General features: G+C 46.2%; 1 pseudogene; it reads left to right on the forward strand.

The window, feature by feature from the left end:
• Positions 1 to 20,943: 20,943 nt before the first annotated feature.
• Positions 20,944 to 23,969, forward strand: LOC144155068 (uncharacterized; annotated as a pseudogene).
• Positions 23,970 to 27,291: the final 3,322 nt, after the last annotated feature.

Raw genomic sequence — 27,291 nt, forward strand, 5'->3', positions numbered from 1 at the left:
GCGGCCGCTTGATTGAACATTTCCTAGTATCATCTGGTGCGTGTTTGTTCAACAAAAAACAGTCCACATATTATAACATTACACACAACACGTACTCACACATAGACTTGGCAATCGGTTCTGCTGTTCTTTTTCCACTCGTTGAGTGGTAGGTGGAGAAAAACCCGCTTGGAAGTGACCATTTCCCAGTATTCCTGAGATGCCTAGACAGAGACCCTTACACTCCCACCTCAACTAAAAGGTTTAAAGAAACCGCTGCAGACTGGGAGAAATTTAAGCAGAAATCTCAACTCACATACAGTTCCATAGAACACTTGGGTATTGATGAAGCTTGTAGCCTTCTCACGGCACATATCCTTGACGCTGCAGAGAACTTCATTCTCCAGACTTCTGGTAACACAAGTAACCTAAGGCGGCCCTGGTGGAATGAAGAGTGTCGACAAGCACGCCAGGCACAGAACAAGTCGTGGGGCATTCTTCGCAGGTACCCCACTGCGGACAACCTTGTAGCGTTCAAGCGCACCAAAGCAATGGGAAGGCGCATTCGCCGTCAGGCCAAAAACAATACCTGGAGGTCCTTCTTAACTTCAATAAATTCTTTCACCGATACAAGAAAGGTTTGGAACAGGATAAGAAAACAAAATGGACAAAACACATGGCTTACCCCTTGTTGACACCACTGGTGGCACCCTGGAGGACCAGGCAAACGCGTTGGCACAACACTTCGAACACGTCTCAAGCTCTTCACATTACACAAGCACATTTATACACTACAAAAAGTCAGCTGAGCGGAAGTCCATACGTGACCACAAGCAATCAAACGACTCCTATAACTCTCCATTCTCCCTTCACGAGCTCATGACTGCGTTGGCTGGTTGCAAGCCTTCGGCACCAGGTGCAGATAACATTACGTACGGCATGATCAAACACCTTCCTACAGACACAATCAATACTCTCCTGTTTTCATTTAACAGAATATGGCGTGCTGGGCACTTTCCTAAGGCATAGAAACAGGCTATTGTTGTGCCACTGCCGAAAGAGGGAAAGGATGCATCCTGTGTTTCAAGTTATCGTGCAATTGCCCTGACCAGCTGCTTGTGCAAGCTGTTCGAAAAAATGATCAACAGAAGGTTACTATACTTCCTGGAATACAATGGTATTCTGGACAGCTGCCAGGCAGGTTTTCGGTCGGGCAGATCAACAACAGACCAACTTGTCGCTTTTGAATCCTATGTGAAAAATGCCTTTGTTAACAAACAGTTCTGTATGTCCATATTTTTTTATCTAGAAAAAGCATATGACACTGCCTGGCGCTACGGCATCCTGCGAGACCTGAAATCTTTTGGAATTTGTGGGAATATGCTTAATGCCCTTGAAAGCTATTTGTCTGAACGAACATTCAGAGTGAGGGTCGGGGCTGCAGTATCCGCGCTGTATATGCAAGAAAATGGCGTTCCTAAGGGTGGAGTACTTAGTTGCACACTTTTTATAGCTAAGATGAACACACTTGGAAAAGCTCTGCCCCGTATCATTTTTTACTCCATTTACGTGGATGATGTTCATATCAGTTTCCGGTCCTGTAACCTGTCTATCTGTGAATGGCAGTTACAACTTGCCACAAACAGGCTTGTAAAATGGGCCGACGAAAATGGCTTTAAGGCAAATCCTCAAAAGAGCACATGTGTCTTATTTTCCAAGAGGCGTGGTATTCACCCTGAGCCCACCGTCCACCTCAGTGGAGTGGCTGTGCCTGTGAAGAAGGAACACAAGTTTTTAGGGATTGTGCTAGATGAAAAGCTGTCATTTATTCCACATATAAAGCTACTCAAAATAAAATGTATAAATTAATGAATATCCTAAAAGTCTTATCCCACCACTCCTACGGCGCATATAAGATGTGCCTGCTGCGTCTCTACAACAGTTTAGTGAAGTCGCGGCTGGTCTATGGGAGCGTAGTATACGGGTCAGCTTCGAAAACCGCTTTACAAATGCTTGACCCTGTTCTGCACCTTGGGGTTCGCCTTTCGTCAAGAGCCTTCCGAACGAGTCCTGCACAAAGCCTATATGTGGAGTGTGCCCAGTGGTGCGTGGAAGACCAGCGCTTATACACAGATCTATTGTATGCCATGAAGGCAACATCCATAAAAAATCACCCTTCTTCGTTTAGTGTCAATGACACCTCTGCCATGCACTCGTTTCTCAGTCGGCCCTCTATATCTATGCCTTTTTCGTTGAGAGTGAGAGTGCATGATGAAGAGCTTGGGGTTTCTTTTAGCGAGACTTACAAAACTTCGATCACAGACCTTGTTGCTCCCTGGGAAATGTCCGCCATTTCTTGTGATTCATCTTTCAGAGCCATTAACAAAAGAACTGCACCAAGAGAACTCATCTTGCAGCACTTCCTACATCTACTACACAAATACCCCTACACAACGTTTTACACAGATGCCTCCAAGTCCGCCCATTCTGTGTCATGCGCTGCACAAGGCCCAAACTTTGCTATCACAAAGACAATGAACAAAAATACCAGTATTTTTACAGCTGAGGCACACGGCATTTTAACCACTGTGGAACACATTACAGAAACCAGAATACACAGTTCCATTATTTTTACAGACTCCCTGAGTGTAGTATTAGCTCTCCATTCAGGAAAACGAACTAGAAACATTATTTTAAGCCGTCTTATCGAATCCATAATGTCTGCTTACGCTCTAAAATTGACTGTAGTAGTGTGCTGGGTACCTGGGCACAGTAGAATTTCAGGCAATGAAATTGCTGACCAGAATGCTGCTGTGGCGGCTCTCCGCAGTGTTTTAGATATCCCACAGGTGCCCTACCTAGACATGAAACCACTAGTTCGGAGTATGCTTCGGAAGCGCTGGCAGGTACAGTGGGACACACAAATCGAAAACAAACTGCACATTATAAAACCACACATGGGGAAATACAACACAGAGAAACAGAACAGGTTCACAGAAATATCAATATGCAGATTAAGAATAGGTCACACACACGCTACACACTCGTACCTTTTAAACGAAACCCCACCACCATCTTGTGAGAAATGCGGACGAAGACTTACAGTCCTCCATGTATTGATTGAATGCTTGGCATACCATGACGCAAGGAAACGACATTTCCCAGAACTATACACCTGCACGATACCCTTACACCCATCCTTGTTTTTATCTGATCAACCCCCGATTAGAAGTGAACGCCTTTTAGCCTATCTCGCTGACATTGGATTTTTAGCACTCATCTCATACCATGTGTGATATCAGGGCCACCCAATGCAAATAGTGAGGGCGGCTCTGAGCGTTTTCATAACGTGCCAGGGACGTCACCGCCATCCCTGCTATGTTATGGCGCTCCCAGCACACACATAAACATCGTCACTGTTACTTCTCATCTTATTCATCTTCGCTTCTTAGATTAAGGGCCCTTTACACCCATATATACACTATTTTTATCAAGTACATCACAATCATCGCCATGGCATTTTAATAAATGTGACAAAACAAACATTGTCTTGGCGCTCTTTGGCCTCAGACACCCTTGCGCCAATAAAATATACATAGTAGTAAATTTCAATGCAGCCAGAACCATGAGCGTGCACACAACAATTTTTTCAGCAGAAGCGTATGGAATTTTACTGATTGTACGACACATTCTTGAAAATCAAATTCCCAATTCCATCATCTATACAGATTCTTTGAGTGTTGTTCGCGCACTGTCATCGCACAAGGCCCCCAAAAACCACATAGTTAATCTTGTATTCAACACTATCATGTCCGTGTATGCACAAAAGCATGAGCTGGTCCTTTGCTGGGTCCCAGGACACGCAGGGATCGCTGGGAACGAGTTGGCAGACGAGAGGGCCGCTGCTGCTGCACTCAGGAACACTGTAGGCATTACAACGATACCCTACACAGACCTCAAGTCACACATAAGACAACACCTGCGCAGAACATGGCAAACACACTGGGATGAACAGACAGACAACAAACTACATGTAATAAAGCCACACTTGGGACGGTACACAGCTGACTCACGCAACAGACACACGGAAGTCCCTTGGGTAGGCTGCGGATAGGGCACACCCATGCCACGCACTCGTATCTGCTGACGGGATCTTCTAGACCCCAGTGCAGCAGGTGCGGAGAGGCCCTATCCGTAGTGCACATACTAATCACATGCAAGGCACTTCACACAACACGACACAAACACTTCAGAGAACTCTACAGACAACATATTCCCCTACATCCATCGTTTTTTCTAGGGGACGATGCCATTGTTTCCGCGAAACGTGTGTTTGAGTATTTGTCAGACGTCAAGTTTTTAAACCTCATTTCCTATCACGCATAATCAAATCTGGCCCTATACACCAGTCATGGTCATTGTCGTTTTGTGGTTCTACTTTTGTTTTAGCTGACTTTACTTAGTGTTTAAGGTTTCACCCCTCATATATGACTATTGTTTTGGCGCTCTTTGCCCCATTTGGCCTTGCGCCATAAACATCCAACCATCGTCATCATCATCATCATCTTTTAGTGAGCCACCCAAAAGACGGCACTGTTGCCAGTATTGCATTCAGGCGACTGTTTTCGGTTTTGTGGTTAGTGAACTGGTGGTCGCAAAAACCTGCATGATATTTATTCCGTACTTAAGGGCTTACATGTTTATTCGCCCCACTTATTTAAACTTGACTGGTTATTTTTGTTCAGTTTATCTTGCGTTTGCCTTCGGCAGGTCACTGTTAGCCTGTCAGCGGCCATGAAAAGCCAACTGGAGGGGTGTAAAAGTAATATTGCTTTCGTCATTTACAATTACCAGGGACAGCTATTTTACTATGTCCTGTTTTCAATTTTTCTATTAGTTCTAGTTATGCAATTGCTCATTGCATACTGTAATTTCTGTTCTTGTTGCCACTGCAGAGGCTGCTGGTACAAGCTGGCATGTGCCGGCGTGCTGATGCAGATAACCTGCCGGCGAGGTTTTGGCAGAGTTTGTTCTGCCATCACTGGATACAGGTAATGCTTTGCTAATTGTAGCTACTGAGATCTAGTATTAAGCTTTTGTGTCAACTTTCACAGCCTCAGGTCTCCCAAGGGAGTTGATTGAGGAGCTGAACGAGCCTCAATATGATGATCGAGGTATGCTTGTCTATTCAAAACTCATCTGAATTATTTCTGGTGAAACACAACCGAAAGGCATGCTTTGCCTGTACCGTGTACGCCCAGGGGCAGCTGCAGACTGTTGAAAGTGACCGAGCGGGTATATTTTGGGTAGATCATATTGCGTGGGATTCTGTAACACAAGGCTCCGGCACCTGTTCTCCCTTTCCTTCGCGGTGAGTTCGGCACCCTTAGTGGGCGCTCTATGGACAACAATGTAGCCTCCACAGTGCTGCATGCAGCTTGTGGTATGAACTATAGGCTTTTGTGTTCATGAATCTGTGCGTTCAGGTCTGACAAAATGATTGCTCTTCAACGGTGTCGCTTGTTTCACTAGGAAGCTGCCATCATGTGTAGTCGGCAAGCGAATAGACGACTCAAAAACAGAGCTTTTAAGCTTCATATGCCATGTGCAGGACTTGCAGCCATATTTGGTTCTGTTTAATTTTGGTCCTGTAACATTGTCCCGTGCTATCACCAAATATAGTCTCGAACCGCTTTGCTAGTTGAGAAGCTTAACAAATGAGAGCTGGATGCCTTAGCTACAGCAATGAAACGGCAGTGCACATTCCAAGTAGTACATCCGAATAGTAGTTTAATTGTAGTAGCTGTGGGGGTAGAAATCGTATTGGTTGGTTTTAAAATGTGTCGTCAAGCAGTTTGGTTTCAGCCCCCTTTTGGGCTGGCGCTTTATAATAAAACATCAAACTTTGCAGAGGAATGAAATAAATGAAAATAGCGCTGCTTGCTTTTAGTGAATCCTCTTTGATTATAACCATTAGTCTTTCGTGGGGCTGAATTAAGTGCTTCTTTGTTTTCGCTCTACAGGCATCGAATTCTGCGCGCCTTTGAGAACTTCAGTTGGGCATGAAGAGGGTCCATCACTTCTTGGTGAGTGGTGTGTTGTATCTGATACTTTCGCAGTACATATTTTACTGTTATAATTGCTTGTGGTGTGTTCTGCAGGCAGTGGTGCTGCCGCAGTGCCAATGACCAGCGACTCCGAGTGCCCTTGGCCAAAAGGGCCAAAAGGTGAGCGTGGTGTTTCGCTTATCCAAAGAATTTCTTTACACATTTAATGGGGCCCACCTCATTATGTTATGCAGGTGATGGTGCTGCGGCAGTTCCAGCCACCAGCCCCGCCGAGCGGTCCGAGACCCGGGTACTAACAGGTGATCGTGGTGTTTCGCTCATGCACAGAATTTCTGAACGTATTTGGTGGGGGGCCACCCACCAGCCTTGCCGAGGGGCCCCAGGCCCGGGGACTAGCAGGTGAGCGTAATGTTGCACTCATGCACAGAATTCCTTAACGTATTTGGGGGGGGGCACCTCATTATGTTATGCAGGTGACGGTGTAGCGGCAGTGCCACCCACCAACCTTGCCGAGCAGCCTGAGGCACGGGGACTAGTAGGTGAGCGTAATGTTTCACTCATGCACAGAATTCCTTAACGTATTTGGTGGGGGGCCACCTTATTATGTTATGCAGGTGATGGTGCTGCGGCAGTGCCACCCACCAGCCTTGCCGAGCGGCCCGAGGCCCGGGGACTAGCAGGTGAGCGTGGTTTTTCACTCGGGTACATTTTTAGTGGGGCACCTTATTTAAGTTCAAGCTAGGGTCATCAGCTGTATGTAGTTCATGTAGCCAAACATCATCCATTTAGCGACAGTTACCTGAATCGTGGCTGTTGTGCTTTTATTGCTACTACGCTGAGTTTAAGGCCAAGATCTATTTTTCACTTCAAAAAGCTGGGATTGGGAACATACCATGAGTAGCTGAAGTGGCATGAGACCAACTGTCATTAAAGGGGCCTTTTTCTCTATGGTCAATAATTTATTGAAGATGTTTTGTTGTGGCATTCTCTTAATCTTCAGTACCAGTGAACTATGATCGTTCATATCAGTTTTTCTAAAGTGTTCCAGGTGGATGAGTTCAGACGTTTTAGTCAGTTCATCTTTTTTATTTTTGAATTTGCACCTTTTTTCAAGCCATCAATGGTTTTTTATACAAACTTATTTTATCCTGTGGCCTTGCCTTATTAATGTGGGCACTTGTCAGTGTGGACAAAATTTTCAGTGTCAGGCTTCATAACATTAGTAGAAACATGCAGTCGAAACTAGGAATGGTCTTTTATATGAATGGCTAACTGCATTTATTGTCATTTCATTACTGTGGAAACTTGTAAAAAAATGTCTACAAAGGCTGCAGTGCATTCTCAGATTTCTATATTGTTTATGGCTCTCCTCCGTTCATTTTTTTGCGGGCTTCAACAGCTAAACAGGAACGAAATCTGTATTGCAAAAACGCTGCAATGTGGTGCCAGTGAAGCTCCAAAAGGGCAGCAAATATGTGATAATAGCTCACCCAAGAGAAAGGTGAATCCGTAGTTGGGCAATGCTTAATATCACTCGGTATGAGCTTTTAAGGTGTGTTGAAATCTCTGCCCCCGAACATTACTGCCGAAATCGAGCCTTCGGAAGAATGAATTATTTGTGCTGTTAATGCACACCACAATAGTGAACTTGTATGCCATTGCTGCACTTGTGTGAGAAATGTGGAACTGTGAACTGATGATTTCAGGTGATAGCTTCGAAAACTGAAGATGGTCTCGAATTCACTTAAAATTTAGCCAGTATGAATGACTGGTGGCGTGCAATAATTGTCGGCAATACCACTGCTAAGGAAAATTAAAATAAAAGATAACCTTCTGGCCTTCCAGAAAAAGCATCAGCTTTCTTAAAAAGAATCGATCGACGATTCCAATGTTTGGGAATCAGTGACAAGCACATTTTGGAGCTTGTCAACGAATTTGCTCAGCAAGCTCATCTATTGGATGAAAACCCTGTGCGGTCAGAAGCAGGCGATGAAAAGGCGGGATCAGATGTCGAACTAGGAGTTGTTTTCCATAGCATGGCGCCCACATTGGATGCGCGAACTTTTTAAACGTTCATTAGTATGAATGACTTGCATTGTAGACATTTTTTCTGGGAAATCAGCATTGATAATACTGTGCAGCATTTTTTAATGAGCTGTAGCTACTATGTTGGTGACATAGTAGCTTAACTGTTCTGTCTCTATGACATGCTTTAAATCTGGCGAAAGTGAGACGAGATGATACGCAATGATTCATTCTTTCTGTTTGCAGTAGCTGCTGTAGCCACAACTGCGGGGTGGGGTGGCGCTGGCCTGGCGAGCAAGAGCTCAATTGCACCTGTTCAAAGCTCGTTTGAAGTGGCCAAAGGCAAGGTGACATACTTTTTTTGTAGGCTGCTGTAAGAATTTGTACTATACGCACATATGAATACAAAGGGAAATGAGCAAAGCGTGTGCAAATATTGTAAACTGGACTCAAATCATGCATTAACTTGCACTGCGCAACTGTGTGGCCAATACAGGTAAAGGTCACAGCATTTAAATAATCTCCAAGGACACCTAATCACTCCTCATGATGTAGAAAATGCAAAAACATTAGTGTCCAATTCAATTGCCATATATGTCTTTTCATTATCATCATTTCCCTATTGGCTGTAACTGCATGTGTCCAGTGAAGCGACTGTGTCCAAAGTCACCCTGTCCCCTCTGCTTCTTCACTCTGATAATTTCCCTATTGGCTGTAACTGCATGTGTCCAGTGAAGCGACTGTGTCCAAAGTCACCCTGTCCCCTCTGCTTCTTCACTCTGATACTGTGGCTTACCCCTTGTATTCAGAAATAAACCTAATGCATGAGGCAGTGTTTTGTACAAGTCTGAAAAGGAACCGGAATGAGAAAAGACCGTTACAAGTTTCAAAAACTTTCCTTAACTCTTTTTCGTGACCGCGCCTATTCAGAATCGTTCAATTTGAACGGTACCTTGGGAGATAAAGTGTAACTTTATGTTTTCAGGTATAACTGACTGTGAACGGCAACAAGCACCAACCACAGAGTTCCGTTTTCAACTTCATGCATGTTTTTCTGCATCACGTGCTTGCCCCAAACACTGTGCTGGCCGTAAATGAAGTCAGTCATTGACAAGATGTTTTTCCGTTACGTTGGGGTGAATGCGTGCCTTTGATAATGTTAAACCGCCAGGTTTCTTCCAGGGAACCACCCGAAATTGTAAATTCAAAATGAAGGCTGGGCTTCACTGCCAGACACGATCGCCACGCGTGCTAACATTTTTTTATATCTGGCAAACAATTCCGTGCAAGTCGACATTTTTTTCTATAACGTGTTTTTTAAATGTTTCACTACAAATATATATATTTTTTCTGCTACCGGTGGTTTGTTATACACAACTCTTTTTTTTTATTATTTTCTTCGACAACCTTGCAAAAATTTTGATTTTGATATTTTTGCAACTATGATGCAAGAAAACATTTAAAAAACTTGTGTTATTGGAAAGGCCGTTAAATAATGTACATTTTTTGTTCCTGTAATTAGTGCCTAACCGATTTTTCTTTTTTGCAGAAGGAAAATGTTTTCTTGGACCCCAAAAAATCTCAATTTTCCCGCGGTCACGAAAGAGTAAAGCCATTCTTATCAGAGGCACCCTTTTCTGAGCAAATTGGGCTCCTGCAAACAAGGCTGACGCACAACTCTCCGATCTGCATATAGCGTGTGGGTGGGACCTAGGTGGGCCAGTAGGGAAGGATGCCGCTGTGCTGCCAGTTCCGAAGCCCTTGAATCACAGCTGCGTCAGTGGCTGGTCCCCGGCTTGACATCATGGCAGATATTTGATCGGAACTTTCTCGACTAGCACGAATGACTATTCGTTACGTAAATTTCTACCTCACTATCATCCCCTTTTCGCGTGTTTAACTTGGTTCTCGCGGTTGGTAACATTTTGCCAAGTGGCAGCAAACTTGCCCCACTTGCCTTTATCACTCATTCCTTGGGAGGCAGCGCCATGGTACTGGCACTGGCCGCATTGCATGTCAGCCAGTTTGCGTGCAGATGTGATACTTTTTTGTGTGCAGAAAGCGCTTCGTCCTTTACAGCTGTATCAATTTCTTATGGCAACGCACAAAATTTGCCACCTTAGCTAAGCTGTCGTCGTAGTCCGTGACGTTGGTTGGGAAAAGACGCTCCTTATCCCCGTATTCAGAAAGCATACCTAACTTATGCCATAAGGAAGCCTTTTGTAAGGGTTGGAAAAGGACCAGAATGAGAAAAGGCTGCTTTGCGCTTCACAAACCTTTCTTAAGGCGCACTTATCAAAGGCGCCCTTTTCGAGGCATGCTAGGCTCCTGTGAATGAGGATAGCGCACGATGCGCCAATCCGTACGCGGCGTGTGGGCGGGACCTGACTTTTGCGCCAATAGGGGAGAACGCTTCTGTGGCGTCAACTTCGAAGCGCTCGGGTCAGCCAGCTCCGTCGGCAGCCGGTACTCGCAAGGAACTTCAGGCTTAACTCGCCGCAGAATACTGATCGCCGCTTGCGCTACCACCGCGCATGATTATATATTGTGGGAATTTTCACCACAGCATCATCCCCTTTCTCGCATGCATAACTTGGTTTGCGCTATTAGTTCCATTCGGGCAAGCGGCAGCAAACTGTAGCTGCACCTGTTGGCGTCGCTCTACGAGCGGAGGCAGCGCAATGGTGCGGCGCTGGCCGCATCGCGCGCCGGCCGGGCCGGTGTGCGGTGTGCGCACGGCCACGTCCGGGCAACATGCGAGTGCGCGGATCGTTGTTGCTCGCGGAAAGCGCTTTATTGTTTACAGCTTTATCAATTTCTGCCGTACGACGCGCGAAATCGAACTCCTCAGCCAAGCTATCGTAGTAGTCTGCAATGTTGGTCAGGAAAAGGCGCATTTAAGGTAGGTCGGGAGCTTAGCCCTTAATTTTCTGTCCGATAAGTTCGCGAAAAGGCGCAATTTGAGCATAGGTTCAAAAGTGCCCAAAAGTGCCCAAAAGGCCCAAAAGTGCACATTTGCATATACTTCTCGTCACTACTTTTTCAGAATAACTGTTCTCTGTAGCTAAGCATGCCTATTCCCTTGAGCTGTCCTGTGCTCTCCCACTCATGCACTCCGCTTTATGGGGGTTTACACCACTTGTGGGCAACAAGGCCAGATTTTTTGATTTGACACATAAAAGGCCTCCGCCTTAAAGCATTTAAGGAGGTTACCAAAGTTTTATGGATAGCTGGTAATTTTAAAACCAAATTTAGTTTGCGCTGCATACTTAGGTACAGGGGCATCGAAACAAAATCTACATTATTGCAGGAGGGTAGATAAGCACAAATTGCATTGTGATGGTGTAACTATACTCAGCCATTCTTGGTTGTTCGTGTTTTTCTTTCTTGGCCACAGCCAATTTTTAGCAGCGACAAAATACAAAAGGTACGTCTTGTGAAACTCCGGCTCATACTGCCCACACATGCTGACTAAATGCATATTTGTTTCTGCAGCACATATTAGTCTCAGCATTATGATTCCATCATTGCCAGTTTTTAATACAAAATGTTAGGCAGTGAAACTGAACTCTACGTTGAGCTGCGGGAACCCTGGAAGTCGTTTGTGACACTTGTGTAAGCAGGCATAGTTCTGCGTTCGTAATGTTGATAGCAAAAAATACCTGTTGTTTAGTTGCTGTAATTTTTCAGTCATTGTATTGATGCAAAAAAAGACGCAAGCTGCGGGACAACCCATTTTGCAGCTGCAGAACGTGCTAGCATCTTAGGTGCACCCAATTCTTGTGCAGAAATAACTGTGCACAAACGTATTTCTTGAAGAAATTTTTCTGTTTGGAAGAGTACACTGGACTTGATACTTCTCCGAATAAAAGTAAGCTTGAAGCTAGCACTCGCACAAAATTGTTCATTTTGCAGTAATGTTTAATATAACAAGTTGTGGACTGCATTTGTGTGAATTAGGTACTTTATATGTATGTATATATATATATTTTTCCAGACTTCCTGACCAAGTACATAACGGAGCACTGTCGACCTGGGGGGCCCCCGGCGGAACACCGGCTGGGACAAGTCCGAAAGCACCTGCGAAGCTTTTTTACTGAGGCTAGTGGGCGGGGCAAGCGGGGCACACAAAAAAAATAAAGCCGATGAGTAAGCACTGTCTTTTTTGCATTCATTGTAAGAGGCTGACAGTAATGCGGTCTGGCTTTGTATTTGTGTAAGGTATTGTACAACACACTCATGACACTCACAACTTATTGGCATGCGCGTGTGAGGATTGTCACCTTTGTCAAGGCCATAGGGAGGGCACACAGTTTTACGTTTAGCCGCCAACCACCCTGTGCCCTGCCGCCAACCGCCCTGCTGCCAACGGCCCTACCGCCAACCGCCAACCGTCCGGCCGTCAAACACCCTGCCGACATCCATTATCCAGCATGCCATCATGTCTTCTATTACCATAATCCACCATGTTGATGTTTGATAGCTTCCATCAACTCCACATTTTCAATAGGGCTATTGACAATGTATCTATTTTAAGGTAAAACTCGTTGTAAAAGCGAATGCTTCTTGGCTTCTGAAATGCTCATCTGGAGAAATTTCCAGCATCCAGTTGTTGCCACAGAGGCTGTCTTTAGGGACAGACAGGTAGGTGCAGGCGTCCTTTCCGAATATCTCGGGCGCTCACTTTCTTTCACATTATAAACCCCTTGTTTCACAATATCTGGAAATCTCTTTTTTAATGCCAGTCTGAAATTGTTTAGTTGCTGCGATTTCTAATTCTCCTTCAACCTTCCTTATTCATGCAGGCTCCGCTTGTGGTCCTTCAAGCGTCATTTGTTTAAGGTTTGTTGCTAGACGAACAAAAATTTACCCCAATAAGGCGACTAGTTGTTTTGCATGTGTTCCCTTTAAACAGCCCTGTCGTTGCTGGCTATCATCTATGCTTGCGTGACGTCTGCACGATTTAGTCTGCACAGCGGGCTGCAAAAGTTTCCGAATGACTCTGGCTGCCCTAAGCTCCGAATGCCTCAGGCGACCAGCTTAGCGTCTTCGTGTCGCTACCTGCCGAGCCCTGAGACTCTATCTCTGAGCTGCAGAGCTCTTGCAAGCATTCATTCCCATAGTATCGACTATATGATGTGGTATGCTCTCGCTTCCGCGATTCAGCCTTCATTTTTCCCCTACTGCGCGCTCTGGTTTCGCGCATTACACCCTGTGCTGCTGCAAGTAGCTCTTGGCCACTTCTTTCCCGGCTGCGAACGGTGTTTTCGTGCTAACGAGGGACACATCACGGTGCTCCTTACTGTTCAGATTTTTATCGACGCCTAATTCACTGGAAAAGCCCGTGGTAGTGTATTCGTGATTCGCGCCCCAGACGGCGTCTGTGGTTCTCTGAACCCAGCTCCCGTATATTAGTTTAGCTTTCATAGAGAACACAAGGCATCTTATTTCGATGCTTATTTCCGTGATATATTGCCGGTTGTTTAAAAACAACTACACATAGTGAATTATCTCGTGACTCCATTTCGCATCGCCTCTTGACATTTCGAAGGCCACGCAGTCAGTATCTGTAAAACGTTTTTTGTGAGTTGGCATCTAATAAAAAGATACACAATTGATCCAGACAAACTGCTCTGTTCGCGCAACCACAGCGACACAAATCGCTTCTGGTAGCTACAGTGGCAAGTGTGAATGAACCTTAATATGGTAACAATAGAAAACAATAATAATATTAATAACAATAGTCAAGTCAAGTCAAGTCACCTTTATTTGGTATCAACAACAACAACAACACAGATACCAGGGGCACAGACAAAAAGCCAGAGAAAGAAGGCTTGACGGGGTCTGTGCCCCTTTCGTAGTAATGTACAAAAAAAAACTAATCGTGCGTGTGAAACGGTAACAAACTAATACACACAGTTGAAATTTTATACAGCAAACATTCTTGATCAGCACATGCGCGAAGACACATTTCAGACACAAAAATGAGAAATACTCTATAATAACAGTTTCACACAAAAGAATATCTACGTACCCAGCGAGTTAAGTAATGACGGCAATGTAAAGGAGAGCAACTGGCGACCATAATTTGTGCGTGTAAGGGGAATCACCCATGTGTCAGCATGGCGAGTATGACGAACAGGACAGTTTCGTTTCATAGTTGATAATTGATCGATGATAATGTTGTTTCGCTTCATTCCTGCGTAGTAATGCTTGAGGAGCGTGTCATTATAAAATTGTGGAACAGCGCGGATACAAAGTTCTTTAAAAATGGGTGCAGTGTGAGCATCATGCGGCAAGTTTGAAATAGCTCTCACAGCTTTCTTTTGTAAGATATGAAGTTTTGTTATGTTTGACATTGTAGTGTTTCCCCAGACCAACTGGCAGTAATTTAGTTTGGATACAAAAAGGGAATTAAAAATTATTAGCTTAACACTTGTTGGGAGATAGAAACGCAGCCTTGCAAGAACACCTGTAATACGCGCCAAGTTTGTTGAAATCGCTGCGATATGCCTATTCCACACCATGTGTTCTTCGAATATCACTCCCAGGCTTTTCGCGTGATCTACTATTTCTATTTTAGACGTACCAAGCATAAGATCCCCATCAACATTTCCTTTTCGGTTTTTTGCTCTGAAAAGGACAGCCTTCGTTTTAGTAGTATTTATGTTTAACGAGTTGCATACGCTCCAACTATGCAGTGTACTTAATGCACAATTTGCTTCAACCAATAGCCTTGTACCATCCTTACAGGTTAGAAGTAATGTAGTGTCATCAGCATAGATGACGAATTTGATTGATGGGGCAATGTTCACTAAATCGTTTACGTATAGAATGAAAAGTAATGGCCCAAGGATGCTACCTTGAGGAACTCCGGCTGTTATAGGTTTAATTTCGGACAAATGAGTGTTTATTGCAACGGTTTGGCAGCGGAACTGAAGATACGATTGAATCAAATTATAGAAAACTCCCCTGAAGCCATAATGGTGAAGTTTTCTTAGCAGCGTTGTGTGATTTATCCTATCGAATGCCTTTGTAAAGTCAACAAATACACCCAGTGTTAATAATTTAGCTTCGAAGGAGTTTAAAATAAATTCTTTTTGCGTTAGAAGAGCATACTCGGGCGATAGGTTTTTGCGGAAACCGAATTGGGAGTTTGTTATTATAGAATGTTTGTCACAAAAAGAAGTCATACGCTCATTTATTAGTTTTTCTAATCCTTTGGAAAAAACCGGCAGCACAGATATAGGGCGGTAATTCGAGAAGTCATTCTTGTCACCCGCTTTAAATACAAGACAGACTTTTGCATGCTGCATGCGGGCTGGAAAGGTTCCATGCTGAAAGACAAGGTTGTAAATGTGTGCAAGGGCAGGGCAGATTATATCGATTGCGTATTTGACAGGCCCAATCTGTAGGTCATCTACATCAAGTGCTTTGCTATTTGGGAATGAACTAAACGTGGAAATGATTTCGTGCTCGCTTGTAGGTGCTAAAAACGCACTTTTGCAGTTCCTGGGTGCCATATACTCTAAACAACGTGGGTCGTAATAGCTCTCACCAACAGATACAAGAAAGTTATTAAAAGCGTTGGCCAGCTGCTGACCTGACATGCGTATCCCATTTTGCATTACTTCGGTGCATTGCATTACTTCGGTACTAGTTTAATTCTTATTAATTGTTTTGTGTACGTGAGGGGTGTCAAATTTTCTGGGCCCCGGGTGCAAGTTTACCCAGCAACGCCAGCGCTACTGTGAACAAGTTTCTCAATATCGAGTAGCTAAAGAGATATCAATGTTTTTTGTTATGTGCAAAGACGTTGATGCGTAGTGGTAGCTAATAAAGTAAGCAGCTACAACGAACAAAACATTGTCTTCGGCAGAAAGCTTCTTACCTGCAACGCCTTGTCTCCAGTTTTATCCAGTGGACAGTCGAACATGTTCCCGAAGAGGTTCCAATGCTTGGAGCATCTGACACCGTGTGGCGGGTGTGAGGCAGACATTGCGGAAGTGCTGCAATGCTCTTGGAGTATGAGTGGTTGACTTCAAAGCGCATGCCCCAGAACCGCCGGGGTTCTGCGGTATGATATGACAACACATTGTTTCAGCAAATTGGTGCATGTTTTTTTTTTCTAATTAGAGCATGATTAACACATCAGTGGTTGCGCATTTAGGCTAGACAATTGTGCCGTAATGCAATACCAATATATATTGGCACATGTGCTAATATACCTACTTAGTAATGTGCAGTGGTGACTGTTAAAACACCTGGGAAAAATAACCCCCTCGACCTTTTTGTTCACAGAAGAAGGGCTAATGCAAAACCGATTTCTCTTCGTTCTATCAAAGATTAAAGTTTGCATCTTGATAATATTTATGCATGTTGCCGAACGCAACTCCTTCACAAGATTTTGATGCCAGCATGAATTATGAGTATAGTGTGTTGATCCCACTTTCGCACCTGTCAATGATATAAGAATTTCGACCAAGAGAAAAATGAGCTCTTTGTGGTCCTCTGCACTGATAGCACCCCTACACACAGTGCACAGGCATCATAATGCAGTATCATTTCCTCATCATCATATTCTCATATCCTCATAATGCAGTATCATTAAAATAGTAGAAATGAAGCCCCTGGCAGTAATGAACAGTAACTCTGTTCATAAAAAAAAATAGGTCCGCCCAAAAATCTCGGGCCTTTTTTGGCCCCTAGACATTTTTATTTTTGTTAATTACAATCAATGCGAGTGTAGAAGCAAACCTTATCGGTTTTGTACGATCAAACTCCACGCAATACACTTTGCTTCGGTTTTGCACGCACAAGCTACATAAGAGTATTAATGCTGGGATAATAGCCATGAAGTGAATACTTTGGCATGAATAATAAAACTTTTATGAAATGAATGTCCTATACCATTTGTGACATTCGGGCCCATCTGCAAGTTTTTTTGTGTAGTTCGTCCATTGAAGTTAAATGTGAAAGGATTTTTGGCGGCGGGAGCTCCGCATAATTTCATTAATTGAGGCGCCTGTAATTTCATATCCACATACACAAGCTGTTACTACATGTGCTCTTTCCTGCGCATCAACGTTTTAGAATCAATTTCGCAGCTACACGCGAATAGGTAGAATTAACGTGCGTACACGGCACACCCAAGAAACGTGACCTTTAGACGCACTGTCGCTCCCTTTGCTTACCTTCCGGGGAACGCTGATAAAAGGCGCCTTGGCCTTGGAGAGCTAAGGAGGGGCATGGGATGGGTGGTTCAGTTGGGATATCCGACCGCCCTTAGCGAGTTTTAGCTGACCGTTTTTCACATCCGCTCCGCTCCGATAGCAAGCGGGAGCGCCATTGCGCATGCGTGGCGCACTTGGTCGCGAACGACAATAGAGAGTTTTAGCTGACCGTTTTTGACGCGCCGCTATGCTCCCGACGACACGCTAAGCACAACCGCAGCGTCAGCGGCAGAAAGGCCTTTAGCTACGCGATAACCGTATCTCCCTCGACGGGGAATGTGATTCGCGTCACTGGTCGTGCCCGGTGCGTGTGCAAACGTCATGGCGAAGCAAAGATACGAATTGCAATTTCGTCGCTCAAGTAATGTAAAGTACCGTGTTTAGTGCCACATTTGACCTATTTAATGCAATGTGGTCGCTTACACGGTATAAAGGTTATAAATTATTTTAAAGAAGCCGATAAACTTTAGAATAGCCAAGACAAGGCTCACTTTCTCGGCGCTGCATAGAAGCAGACCCGCGCTTCTGTCGACGTTTTTTCGCTTCCGTACTGAAGCTCGTTGATGAGTGTGGCACATTTGCCTATCCGGAAGAGCTTTCTCGAGTTCGGCGCTCGCGTTCCAACTAAAGAAACGGAGTTCTCGGGAACGCGCTCGCATCGCGGGGCAACAATGTTGTTATTCCGCCCGGTAACGGAAGGTACCACGACGGTACGCTAAGAGGCCTGTTACGAATCGGCCAGCAACACGTGTTTTCTCGCATGAGCGACCACGTGGGAATCGACCATGTGCGCCCGCGTGTCAGTAAATCGTGCTTCCGTGTCTCGCCATGCCGGGTCAGTCACCTCGCTTTGCCACGTGCCACCGGTGGCTGCCAGCGCCACACCCTTCAGGCACCTGCGCGTCGGAGAGTCCCGCCCTGACCTACCCGGCTTAGACGTTTCGCTATCAGCGCGATCAGAGTTGATAGCGCGACCCCGGCACCTTTCAAGGACACTCCCCCCCCCCCCCCCTCTCTCGGACGCCACAAGGGGCGAAGATGACTCGCGATCTTGGAAAGACTGTGTGTGTGTCTGTGATTTCGTGGCGTGTTACTCTTGGGGGCGTTTTTTGGGTATAAAAGAAGCAGCACAAACCCTGATATTGATTCCTGTCGGAGCAGCGAATCCATGCGGTCGCTCTGCTCGTGTACTGTATTGTAAACGTCGCCCGTCAGGGCATTGTATGCTTTTTTGGCTTCGGCTCACCTCTCGCTATGAAGTAAACAGTTACGTTCGCCTATCAGCTCTGGACGTCTTCCCGGCTGCAGTCGGCCTTCACGGTCGCAACAACTGGTTGGCAGCGGTCGGATGACAACGTCGTGACACCTGGAGCCAGCGGTGCGAGACCCAACACCACGGACGTCAAGGCGGCTTCGGACTTCGCAGAATTCACGGCGGTCAAGGGTGAGTGCGGGACTTTTCTTCACTGAGTTTTACCAGGCTTCTGAGGATAGCTGGTAGGGCGTCTGTTTTTGTCGCGTGGGTTATTCGCGCAAAACATTTTTTGGAGCAGTGGGAAAGCAGTACTCTAGACCGACCATGAATTTGAAGGCGTTGAAAAAACCGCAGTTGTTGGAGCTTGCAAAAGAGTTGCGCTTGGATGTTACGGACGCGCTGAGAAAGCCAGAGCTGATAGAGGCTATACTCGCTGTCGGGGCTGACGATGAGGAGCTGTCGGAATGCATTGAGCTGATCAATGGCAGGGAGACCGCGAAACGTCAGGCCGCCGAGGCTGAGGCTAAACGTCAGGCCGCCGAGGCAGAAGCTGAGCGCCAGCGTGAGGAGTTCGAGAGGAAGAAACGACAGCAGGAACGGGAGGAAAGAGAACGACAGCACGAGGAAAAGATGCGATGGTACGACCTCGAGCTCAGGCAAATCCGGCGGGAAAGAAGGAGGCTTGAGCTAGAGAGACTCCAACGGGAGGGTAAGGCACTAGAGCACGAGATTCAACTCTTGCGCGAAAAAGCGAAGCCTGAGGTTCAATTGTTGCTTGAAAAAGACCTCGTTGTCGTGGATAGAGAAACTGGCCACGGTAACGAAAAGAGAGCAGCAGACGCTCGGGAGCGCGAGTCGGAGGCGACGGTTGCGGCCCAGCAGCGCGGCGAGGTGGCTGAGAGAGAGAGCGGAGATGTGTCTGTGTCTGGAGGCCTTGGGAACGGCTACCGGTCTGAACATGAACACTTCGCGAGATAGCGAGGTTTCGCTGGAGTGCGTAAACCATGAGGCTACCGAAAGGAAACACGAGTCCGCTGAAACGGAGGTTGTTTCTTCGGACGGCGGCAGTTCAGAAGAGACCTACGTTGTGGCACAGCCTGCTGCCGAGGCAGCAAATGGTTTGCACGGCTCAGTTGGCAGTAATCACGATCTCGCCACTGAGCCAGCCGATGCTGTTCTTTCACCAGCTCAGGTAACCGAATTCGAGCGAAGACCAGCCGAGTTCGTAGAGATTCCGGCAACGCGGGCTGAGCCGTCTTTTGAGACACAGGGCAGCCTGGTTGTAGGGTAGTTCTGGCAGGAAGGAAGGAGAACTGAAACACGCTTCGGTCTTCGCGTGCCGAGGTTGTCGCTGAAAGCGCGAGGGACGACGAGGTAGTGACTGTTGGGAACTGCAAGGTGTCTAATGGGCTCGTCGTGCCCGTTTCACTCCCAGCTGATGTTCCCGACGATAGGTCATCATCGGCTGAGCTAGTTGAGGTTCCGGTGTCGCCTGTGGCTGAACCGAAGTCGGGAACCAACCAGCCTAGAGGAGAAACGCAAACGCGTTCCGGCGTTTGCTTGCCGAACGAGTTCGTAAAAAAATTCCCCCGCATTTCCCCGAGGGGGAGAATGTGAAAGTGCGAATGCACGGTTGTCGGCCCGCTTGCGGCGCTTGCGCTCGGCCCCCGCAGCCCACCGCCTCGCCGCCTTCTCTTCCATCTCTTCCATCTCTTCCATCGGGTTTGTAGTATCACGTGTACACCACGCAGTTATCAAGCCGCTATAACGCCGCTGAGTCGCCAACGCACGCCGCTGACGACGTAGTTTGAATGCGTTAAAGATATAATGCGCGTCACTAGAGAGCTTTAGCAGTACGTTCGTTACGTTGCTACCAGGTTTACCGGGACCCGACTGCGCATGCGCGCGTACGTACCGGGTTCTTTCCGTAGAGTGAGACGGAAAACGCGTGTTAGCACTCCGTAGCGTCGTACCGTTCGTTCCGTGTGACGGCTGATTAGCCGAGTAGTTGCAAAAATCCACACGCTAAAAATACGTAAATAAACAACGCAGTTTCTCCTAAAGCATTGCAGATCTAAAATAAATCTTACACAAAGTAAACAATCGTTGTTCCAATCAATGTAAGACAATTTGCGGTTACATTTATAATTTAGCAGACTGCTAGCGACGTGTTGCGGGGGCCTGTTACCTGCACTAGACTGCACGCTGCGTCGTGCGTGGGTCAGTGCGGTCTCAGTGGCTGTCCGTTCGATTTCTGTGCCTTCTGTTTTCAATTAGCCAAGACGTCCGCGTTGCTCGCAAGCTAACTGTGTTTTTGTTCGCCAACCATCTTCTGTTTTGCCTTTCCTGCTTTCGTGGAAAAGGGGCTCCCTCAACCGCAGCCATGCCTTACAGTGTGCTGCAAGACCCGCTGCTGCTCGATGCTCTCACGTGGCGCGAAATCGAGGACATTTATTTCCTCGCCTCGGAGCTCGAGCAGCCCGAGCCGCCATGTTACACTTCGCAGTACGGCCTGCTGGACATTGCGAGTATACGGCGGATGAAGTTCGTCGAACTCTTCCGCTTTGGCCGGGACGAAATCGACGAGCTTCGCACTTTGCTGAGAGTGCCGGATGAAGTCGTGAGCGCCCAACGCGTGACGGTGACCGGCATGGAGGCTCTCTGCATGACTCTGCGGCGCCTCGCGTACCCGAATAGGCTGTGCGAACTTGAAATGCAGTTCGGGCGCCACGGCACAGTTATATCACGTGTCGTGAACAAGGTGCTCGCGCACATAGAATACTACTTCGCTCACTTACTGTCTGACATGACAAGTCATCAGTGGATGAATCCGTCGCGACTGCAAGAGTTTGCCGAGGTGAGAATTCATTCCGTTTGTGCACGGAACGTTTCAGGCCGTCCATGCGAGGGGTGCCCCACTCAGGAGTTGCTGGGGTTTTATCGACGGAACGGCGCGCCGTGTTTGCCGACCCACAGTGGACCAGCAAGAATACTTCTCGGGCCACAAACGCTGCCATGTGGTAAAGTACCAAGCCGTCGTGCGCCAACGGCATCATCTGCCAGCTAGATGGGCCGTACAAAGGAAGGCGCCATGATGCTGGTGAGATAATTGCGACTATTACTCGGCTTAACGTTTTCATGCAATGCATATGTGGAAGGGGCCTGGAGTGTGTTGTGGAGAGGTTGTAATATTGAATAGACCACCTATTGTGCTGTGCTAGCAAACAAAAGTGAAGTGGAAAGAAATAAAAAGCATTCCCGGTAGTATGGCAGCAGTATCCAGTTGCATAAAATATAAACGTCCCACATGAAGGGGGAGTGACCGCTTAAGGAACAACATAAAGAGTGAGAGGAACAGGTTCGATGCGTCCCTCTCCGCGAAAAAAGATTCTGCTTCTGTTCTTGCTCGGCGCCCCCACGATAACCTTCAAATCATGCTCGACTGTAGTTGTGGCACATTCGTATAACATGGCGCTGATGCATGGGGATGTGTGCATTCTTCCTGAAGCAATAGCCACCTTGTTATTTTTATGTGCTCGTAATGTCACGAAGTACTCTCAGAGGAGTGCATTATTGCACTGCTGTTGAGTGTTGGCCTTGTTTTACAGTTCCTAAGTTCCGTTCTATCTCTAGTTTTGTCGAACAGACATGGTAAGATTGCAGTTTCTGTAAGATTGCAAACACGGAATGCTGATTCGAACCTTGAGGGTGGCCAAGGAATCAAGGAAGTAGTGTCAAAAAAAGCTCAGCTTCGCAAAAAACCGAATTGTAGTTTTGCTCATGTGGAGGCAATACACGATGGACACAAAGCAGTGCTTGTCATGCAGCAGATTTTATTGAACTGTACTAGTCAGTGAAAGGCAATGTCGGTAGTCAAATAAACATGTCAAGTATTCACAGTTCACGAAGTCGAGGGTTTGACGGAAACCCGTCTGGTCGGGAAGCATGTTGGAGTAGAAGCGGAGACACCGACCAAAAGAAACTTAAAAACTTTAAAACAACAACAAGACGTTTCGGCTTCGTTACTGAAGCTTTGTTTCAGTAACGCTTCAGTAATGAAGCCGAAACGTCTTGTTGTTGTTTTTAAGTTTCTTTTGGTCGGTGTCTACGCTTCTACTCCATTCACAGTTCACTGAACAAAATCCGCTGACATGCTTTGTCATGTTATTATACTTTGTACCATCACAAAAACAACAGACGACAAAATATAACGCTTAAATTCAGACCACATGTGTATCCACGTGAGGCTTTTCGTGCAGCTTCGCCGTTACACGGGCACGACCGCCTTGATCAACATGCGGTGGGTTCCTCTAACTGAATGAATAATTTTTTTCCAGGAGCATCGACAAAACAAAATCCGCTGACATGCTTTGTCATGTTATTATACTTTGTACCATCACAAAAACAACAGACGACAAAATATAACGCTTAAATTCAGACCACATGTGTATCCACGTGAGGCTTTTCGTGCAGCTTCGCCGTTACACGGGCACGACCGCCTTGATCAACATGCGGTGGGTTCCTCTAACTGAATGAATAATTTTGTTCCAGGAACATCGACAAGGTTTGTCTTCAGAGCGTAACCCAGGCAGACGAAGCAACACATAACACAGGGCAGGATGTGTTTCTTCTCCCACATTTACCAGCACTATCATATAAAGCAGGGTCGTTATGAAGAGGTTCTCAGTGGATTGCGGCAACACAAGTGGGATTGCCATTTCTCTTTCAGAAAAGTCTTCAAGGAAGCGTCTGTGTATGGAAAAGTACAACTCAGAACTCCGAGTCACTGAAATTTTTCCCAAGTTTTCAGCGGTTTAAGTTGTTGAGGGTTCACAGTAACTGCAGAGTATGCACACAAAAAAAGATGTGATTGTTTGCTTCTGGGAAAGCAAATTGCTAAAACAGGGTTAGCCAATTTAAATATTCCTGCTTCAAGGAAAAGTTTTGCGAAGTCTAGTGCAATTTTCAAACAAACTACTGTGCTGAAAATTTGTTTCCGTTCCTTCAGGTATCCTGAAGGAGTCCAGGCTCTACGAGAACCTTGAGAAGGTGGCGCAGGGCCAGAGGCTGGTCATCTATGGGGACCCGGCCTATCCGCTGAAGCCGCTTCTTATGAAGCCTTATGGAGGAGCATCCCTGCAGCCCCATGAAGCCCGCTTCAACCGCCGCATGAGCACCGTGCGGCAGGCAGTGGAGTGGGGCTTCGGGAAGGTGGCTGGCGAGTTTGCTTTTGTGGACTTTCACAAGAATCAAAAGTTCTCGCTACAGCACGTGGGACGGATGTACAAAGTCGCCACCCTTCTCTCTAACTGCCACACCTGCTTATATGGCAGCCAAGTCACAGAGTTTTTTGGAGTGAGTGCTCCAGCACTTCATGAGTACTTGGTGCCATTCACGTCATGTACTTAATGACTAGTGGGCATATTGTCAGGATGTCCGTTACTTTTTTATTTTGATTGTAGGGTTTAACGCGCCGACGCAACGCAGGCGATGAGGTGTGCCGTAGTGGAGGGCTCCGGATTAATTTTGACCACCCGGGGATCTTTAACGTGCGCCGAAATCTCGTACACACGGGCGTTTTTGGTTTTCGCCTCCATCAGAAAAGCAGCCGCCGCGGCCGGGAATCGAACCCGCAACCTCGTGCTCAGCAGTGCAACGCCTTAGCCACTGAGCCACCGCGACGGGTGAGAGTGTTGAGTAGACTGTTTCATTATGTGGTTGGTAGAAGGGAAGATAAGTGAAGTCTTGTAAAATTTGCATGTTACAATGCCAGACTTGCATTGTTTTTGTGGTTAGATAGGTAGGGTGCCCTATAATTTCTGCATCTGGTAAGCAGTGCTTGTAGGATACAACAGTTATCTGCTTCTTTCAGTCCATGACCGCGAGAGCACATTTGTTGAATGCAGTGGGTGTAAGCTGGGCACTTGTTGAAGTTTAAGGACAAACAGCCCCAGAGGTAATATGCTGGCGGCACATTCCCAGCATGTGGAGGGTTTACAAGGGGCATGATGACAAAATACAGTCGAACCTCGTTAGAACGAAGTAGTGTTGGGACAGCAAATTAGTTCGTTATAACCGATATTTGTTATAACAGTAGGGGTAAAAACCGGCTGTAACAAATAAACAATGTGGCTCGCACAAAAATACTTGATATAAAAATGCACGTTTTAGGCTTCCAACTCACTGTAACAAGGTAATCCTTACCTTTGTCCTTGTTGCATTTCAAGCTGAATGAGCCGGAACATGAGTACGTGAAAGTACAACAAAACAAGGTTCACTTGGCAAAACAGGCCTGCGTCTTTATTTGTTTGATGAAGGATGTGATCATTTGGTGGGTATTCACAGCACTGAGCAGTATGGAGTTTGTCCCAGTGTCCACGAACAAAAAGGCCTTTATACTTCCGCAGTTTCAGATGCCGAAGGGTTTTTACAAGTAGCTTCTAAGCCTCCTGGTCAAATATTTGTTATATCCGATATCGCGCGCTGCTCATGGTTTCAGTTTCGTTATAAAAGAATAAGTGCTATTGAAATAAAGTGTGACCAACCAAAGATTGTAGTCAGTTCGCTATAGCCGATAATTCGCTATATCGGTGTTCGTTATAATGAGGTTACTGTACAGGTTTATTTTATTCAAAAGATTAGGTGTTTACAGGTTGTCAGTACATAAGCCATGTGAAACGTGAGGGCTTGACGTCATGTTCATGAGGTGTCAAAAGAGCACGTCTATGGCAGTGTTGTAGAAAGCTAGGAAATTAGCATCTAGAATGGTCTGCTTAATGTCGGCAATGATGAAAAGCCACTGGGCGATGCAACGTAGGTGCAAATTGACTGAGTGATCGCAAATTGTAGCTGTCGATTGGTGAGTTGTTGATGTGATTGATGGGGAAGATGACCATTACCTGGAACTAATGCAACAAGAAATGCATTATATTCTGGGGTGTGTAGTATCGTTGCTGATGGCTGCAATCAAAGCTGCAAGCTATCCAACAACAACCTTTATTGATGATGTGTGCATGTATATATACAGATCACAGCGTCATCTATCATAGCACAATGTAATCACAATGCACCGTATTCCCCTCCTCATTTCAGGTGTATTTCAGTCCATTTAGTACTGTTGTCGAACAGCTGTGAGAGTTATGTACAAGTTTCAAACAAAGTCCCCTAAACTTTGCACTCAACGATACAACAAAATGATTTTCAAAAGGTTAGTAAGCACAGAAGAAAAGTCTGGCTATTCAATAGTCCCGATATCTGTTTGGTGGCCTTGCTCTAGGTGGCTGTATCTGACGTGCTGGTGGCTCGTAAGGCGAAGCAGAGGTAGGTTGCGCTTCCCCGCCTGACCTGGCACTTGTTGAAAGATCACTACAGGCCTGTTCTCACTTCTCACGGGTGTTGTACAGCTGCCACTCCTGGGGTAGTTGTTTCGTAGCCGTGATGGCTGATGCTTGCGCCGGTATGCTAGGCGGCGATGCCGAATGCCCAATATCACTATGAGCTGAAGGGGGTTTCTCAGCATGGATGGGTTGCGGCGGCATCTTGGCCATCTTTGATGCGTTACATGTCATCCTGTCATTAAGACAAAGTGGATGGTCCCTTCTGTTCTATAATCTTTCGAAGATGGCTAAAGGAGAGGCGCCCCTTGAACCCAACATTTGGTCGCCTGACGCAGACCTTGTCGCCCACAGCTATGCTAGCGTCCTTTGCTGCCCAATGCTCGTCAGTGTACATTTTGCTGTATGCTTGCTTCTGCTTTTTGCTGTTCCTCAGCTGATGAAGTTCTTCGGTTGGGGCAGTGAAGAATGACGGAGACGGGTTACCAACAATGTCTAAGCAGGTTGCTCCAACAGGGCCAACTGGATAAATTCCTAAATACATGGTTGAAGCGTTGCACCTGTCCATTAGCCTCAAGGTAACATATTGAAGAGTGTGTCCGGTGAATTCCACACTCTTTGAGAAACCGGGCAACCTCTCGAGAAGAAAACTGAGGTCCATTGTTGGTGACCACTTCATCTGGGTATCCCTCCTGGGAAAATACTTGAAGCAAAAATGTTGGGGATTGTCCTTCTCGTGAACTCTCTGCTGAACCTCACGTCGGGCTAATTCGAGAAGTAATCAACTAGCGAGATGGTGTATCTGCATTCCTGCAGAGCTTTCTCAATTGGACCAGTAATGTCAATGGCCAGCTTCTGCCACAAGCGGTCGGGTAGTGGGACTGGTTGGACGGGCGCAACAGTGGTCTTGGCGCTTTTATAGGCACTTTAGCATACACTGCAGTTCTATGTGGCACTTTCTACTTGCTGATCCATTCCTGGTCACCAAAAGCGTTGTCGCAGGCATGCCTTCATTCGAACTATTCCAGGATGCGTTTCATGTGTTATCGGGACTACCTGATGCGAGGTAGACCGTGGAACAAGTCGTTCTCCATGCAGGAATAAGCCATTGAGGACAGACAATTCTGCCTGCAAGATTCAAGTACGGCTGTACTTCCTTTGAAATGGAACTTGTGCGTGGGCAAGACGACACCACGTAGCCTTTGACACCTTCCAAGGTAGCGTCATCATGGGTGGCTTGCTCAAATTCCTCTGGCTATGCAAAGCGGCTCAACAAGGAGTACAACCTTTTCCTCAGCGGAAGTGTCTTGCTGTGGCAACGGAATTGGCTGATCGATCGATGACTGCAGAAACTGGCAGGCACGAGAAAACATCTGGGACCTTGTTTTCCAACCCTT

This window comes from Haemaphysalis longicornis, unplaced genomic scaffold (genome assembly GCF_048455015.1).
Source record: "Haemaphysalis longicornis isolate Haplotype H1 unplaced genomic scaffold, Haemaphysalis longicornis Haplotype H1 scaffold_1, whole genome shotgun sequence".
NCBI classification, from domain to species: Eukaryota; Metazoa; Arthropoda; class Arachnida; order Ixodida; family Ixodidae; genus Haemaphysalis; species Haemaphysalis longicornis.